The sequence below is a fragment of the Macaca nemestrina genome, chromosome 14 (assembly GCF_043159975.1).
Source record: "Macaca nemestrina isolate mMacNem1 chromosome 14, mMacNem.hap1, whole genome shotgun sequence".
Taxonomy (NCBI): Eukaryota; Metazoa; Chordata; class Mammalia; order Primates; family Cercopithecidae; genus Macaca; species Macaca nemestrina.
Window position 1 is genome coordinate 51,463,803 of NC_092138.1, and position 5,177 is coordinate 51,468,979.

The 5,177-nt window shown below is 45.6% G+C and overlaps 1 pseudogene; it reads left to right on the forward strand.

Annotated features, from left to right (window-relative positions):
- Positions 1-1,930: 1,930 nt before the first annotated feature.
- Positions 1,931-3,738, forward strand: LOC139358270 (far upstream element-binding protein 2 pseudogene; annotated as a pseudogene).
- The last annotated feature ends 1,439 nt before the right edge of the window (positions 3,739-5,177 follow it).

The following is a 5,177-nucleotide window of genomic DNA, read 5'->3' on the forward strand; positions in this document are numbered from 1 at the left end:
TTTTAAGATATTTCAGAGGTAGGTAGTCCATCCAGAAGATGAAAAGACCTAGAAAAGTTGGTGTGTGAAGGGACTTGTAGGGAAAGATACTGTTTCTGCCCAGGAAGGTGGATCCTGCCTCCAGGCATGGATATTGAGAAACATCCAATCATTTTCAATAAAATAGCATGTCTAAATTATATCCAAGCCACAATGCTACACTCAAATTCTCCCTTTTCCACACAGATATCTTCCCTGATTCTCTTTTCTGGAAAGAATTTATTCTTCCTTTGAACTCACATAATTCCATCTTTGCCTGGATCATAAAATAATATTTTGTTTATTTGTATATTTATCTTATTACCCCTGAGCCACATACCCATGAGTCTGTTTCATCCTTAAATTTTCTAAAGCCTCTAAGATAGTTTCTTGCATGTGTAAGAGGATCAATTTAAAAGATGTTGAAAAGACTAACAAATTAAATCTTCAAACATTTTTGAACATTCAGATGGGAATTGAGTTTGATGTTTCTTTTCTGCCAAAATGTAGTATTTCTAGTGTTTTTATGTTGCTTGAATATTTGAGAGCCTTTTGAACAGAATATAAAGTTATACTGATTTTTAAATAATATTATTGCATTTCTCTACTGAATTTTGAAACTAATTATATGTTAGAGAGATTTCCTAACTGCAAGGTGATAGCATTGCAAATATTTTTTCCTATAAACCTATAAAACAAAAATATAGGATTTTTTCTATCGGAATCTACCTACCAGTAATCACAGCTATATGATTACTTCATATTGACTGACTAGCCTAAGCACTGGAAGATTGTACAGGCATTTAAAAATTATTAAAGCAATGTAAACAAATATGCTATAAACTCCAATTTTAATTGGTGTTTAATTTATTGAGAAAAATGAAGGTGAGATTTTGACACATTTCAGTTTATTCCACATTAAAAAGAAAAGTAAAACCAAGCTTCCAACTTTCATAAAAATTAATTTTCTTCTAAGAAGGAAAACTATTTTATTTGTGCTGTTACTGATGAATTTATATTTAACTATTAAATTATTGTTGTATTATAATTCTGAGCACGTTTCTATTGAATTTAAGGAAGGCCATTTGAGTTTAGTAAAACACCTGCAAATGCAGATAAGTGTGAAATGCTGGCTGCATCTGAGCACATTTAAGGTAATGTGTTTATTACTCAATTAAAATCCCAAGTAATCTACTACTTATATATTAGAAAAAGTTGCTGAATTAAAGCCTAGGTTATGATGCAAAATCAAACTCCTTTATTTGGTGAGTAGAAATGTGAACTTTCCAATATGGTATAAAAATCAAACATAGTTGCGGCCCTAGGCAGGGGCCTGGCCCTCCCATAGTGCCTTAAGTGGGCTCCTGGAGGTGACCACCCTGCAGGGGTTAGGGGCGCACTGGGGGTTACCAGGAGCGGCTCCTAGGTGTTCAGGTGCCCAGGAGCTCGAGGTCGCACTTTTGGGACACCCCCACCCCACTCCCTGCCTGGCCTTAGGACATGCCTGGAGGCAGGGTCCACCTTCCAGGGCAGAGGGTCTTTACTCTCCTCTCCATATCAGGGCAAAGGGCAGTGTTTGCCCCCAACCCAATCCCATTTCTGTTCCCTCCCTTGGACAAGGGGCATTGTGGGGGGTGAGAAGGATGGTCCTTCCTCTTGAGTCGGGAAAGTGCATAGGGGAACTATTTAGGGCTGAGAACTTGGGCAAAATGAGGAAAATGAGCGTAGGAACTGGTTTTGGGACGCTTTGGTGACTTGAAAGGTGGTCTGTCTCTTTGGGGAAAAGAGGGGAGGGTCTCCCACCACCGTGTATTGAGGCATGATGACAAGAAGGTGTCACATGCTGCTAGGACTGACCTCTTCAGCTCCATTTGCAGCCTCCCCATGGCCTGGAGGGGTGGAGGTCGGTAGAATGGGAGGACTTTGCCTCCTTTCAGGAAACAGACCGGCTTCTGGGCTGTCTCAATGCCTCCGGGGCTGGAGACTGGCTCCTCCCAAGATCGCAGCCAAAATTGGAGGTGATGCTGCAAACAGCACTCCTGATTTTGCTTTGTGGGGCGGGGGGAGGGTAATGAGACAGTTGGAAGATGGAGATCAACCGGAGAGCAAGAAGCTGGCTTCTCAGGGAGACGCAATCAGTTACCAACTTGGACCTATCCATCGTCCTCCAAGGACGTCAATGACAGAAGAGTACAAGGTCCCAGAGGGCATGGTGGGCCTGATCTTTGGCAGAGGGGGAGAACAAATTGACAAAATCCAACAGGATTCAGCCTGCAAAGTACAGATTACTCCAGACAGCAGTGGCCTACCCGAGCACAATGTGTCCTTGACAGGAGCCCCAGAATCTCTACAGAAAGCGAAGATGATGCTGGATGACATTATGTCTCGGGGTCATAGGAGGACCCCAGGACAGTTCCACAACTCCCACAGGGGCCAGAACGGTACCGTGCAGGACATGGTCCCTGTGGGGAAGGCCGGCCTGGTCATCGCTAACGGCGGGGAGACCATGAAACAGCTGCAGGAACGCGCTGGAGTGAAGATGATCTTAATTCAGGATGGTTCTCAGAATACCAATGTGGACAATCCTCTCCGGATCCCTGAGGATCCTTACAAAGTGCAGCAAGCCTGCGAGATGGTGATGGACATCCTCCAGGAACGTGACCAAGGCGGCTTTGGGGACCGGAAAGAGCAGGGATCTCGGATTGGCGGGGGCATCCATGTGAAGGTGCCCAGGCATTCTGTCGGCGTGGTTATTGGCCGGAAAGGAGAGATGATCAAGAAGATCCAGAATGACGCTGGTGTGAGGACACAGTTCAAGCAAGATGATGGGACAGGGCCCGAGAAGACTGCTCATATAATGGGGTCCCCAGACAGGTGCAAGCACGCAGCCCGGATCATCAACGACCTCCTCCAGAGCCTCAGGCGTGGCCCCCCCAGGCCCTCCAGGGGGTCCAGGCATGCCCCCGGGGAGGCCGAGGAAGGGGCCAAGGCAACTGGGGGACCCTTGCGGGGAGATGACCTTCTCCATCCCCACTCACAAGTGCGGGCATCATGATCATCGTAGAGATCTCCCGGCAGCTACCACCCAACGGGGATCCCAACTTCAAGTTGTTCATTATCCAGGGTTCACCCCAGCAGATCCACCACACCAGGCAGCTTATGGAGGGGGCTCTTCAATCAGGGGCCACCTGGGCTCCCCCGCATGCCAGAGGGCTCCCTCCTCACCAGGGCCGGGGCAATACCTACCCTTAGTGGCAACCACCTGCTCCTCACCACCCAAGCAAAGCAGCTGCGGCTACCGCGGACCCCAACGCCACATGGGCCACCTACTACTCACACTACCACCAGCAGTCCCCGGGGGGGCGCGACGCCGGACCCCGGGGCTCCACCCGCTCAAGGTGAGCCCCCTCAGTCCCCGCCCACCGGCCAGTCGGACTACACTAAGGCCTGGGAAGAGTATTACAAAAAGATCGGCCAGCAGCCCCAGCAGCCGGAAGCGCCCGGCAGCACGACTACACAGAGGCCTGGGAAGAGTACTACAAGAAGCAGGCGCAAGTGGCCCCCGGAGCGGGTCCAGGAGCTCCCCCAGGCTCCCAGCCAGACTACAGTGCAGCCTGGGGAGAATATCACAGACAGCAAACCGCTTACTACGGACAGATCCCAGGTCCCGGTGGCCCCCAGCCACCGCCCACTCAGCAGGGACAGCAACAGGCTCAATGAATCGAATGAATGTGAACTTCTTCATCCGTGAAACATCTTTTTTTTTTTTCATTTTTTTTTTTTTTTTTCTGTTTGGGGGCTTCGGTTTTGCTTGGCGAGAGAGCGATGGCTGCCGTGAGGAGTATTGGGGAGCCCTTGAGGCAAGCACGGGGGCTCAGGGGAATGGGAGTGTGCCAAGCCCTCACTCTCTCGCCCGCTCTGAGTCTCACATACTTTTTTTTTCAAAATTGGGATCCTTCAGGTTGAGCTAGCCAGAGAAGATGGCGAGATCTAAATATCTGCCAAAAAAGAAACCTTACAAATTAAAAAAACAAAGAGCAAAGCAGAAGTTATTAAGTTTTATGTATATGTATGTATGTATACATAAAAGTCTCTATTCTCCACCCCTCGGCATTCCTGAACCTGCATCTCTGACAATAAAGCAATTCAATTTCTCCCACCCTCGGCCCTCTTGTGTTTAAAATAAACTTCTAAAAAGAAAAAAAAAAAATCAAATATAGTTAACATTGATTTTATTTTCTAGTTTGACAACTCAAGTCTTCATTTCCAAGCATGGCAATCATGTTATTGTGCTGAGGATGCCCTAAGAAAATACCACAGACTGGATGGCTTAAACAGAAATTTATTCTCACAGTTCTGAAGACCAAGAAGTCCAAAATCGTGGTGCTGGCCAATTCAGTTTCTGGTAAGGGCTCTCTTCCTGGCTTGCTGAGGCTGCCTTCTCACTGTGTCCCCACATGGTAGAGAGAGACAGCTCTGGTGTCTCTTCCTTTTCTTGTAAGGGCACCAGTTCTATCAAATTATGGCCCCACCCTCGCAGCCTCATTTAATTTTTATTAGTACCTTATAGGCCCTAGCTCCAACTACTATACTGTCACACTGGGCGTTGGGCTTCAACATATAAATTTTGGGAGGATTACAAACATTTAGTCCATAACAACAATTACATTAATTTATTAAATTAGGTATCTCTTCTATTAATTTGCCTAGCTATTGGCCTATTTAAGTTGTTCTCAAATAGATTACATAATGTTTAAGAAAATACCAATGCCTAGGGCCCACTTAGAGAAATTTTGATTTAACTGATCTGAGATTAGCATTTTTGTTCTTGCTGCTGTTTTGTTCTTAGCAGCATTAGCATTTTTGTTCTTGCTGCTGTTGTCTTTGTTATTGATGAGCTGCTCATTTGGAAAAAAAAGTGACTTTATGTACTTTATTCAGTCATCTATATCTAAAATATATCTGAGTTGCCCAATACATCTTTTTAAATTGAGGTAAAATTGACACACAATGAAATCTAAAGATTAATATAATTAAATGAGTTTTCATAAATATATAGACCCATATGAATATTATCCAAACAAGACACAGAATATTTCTGTCACCACAGAAATCTCTATAATTTCCTCCTCCAGGAAACCCTCTTCCTTCTGAGCAAT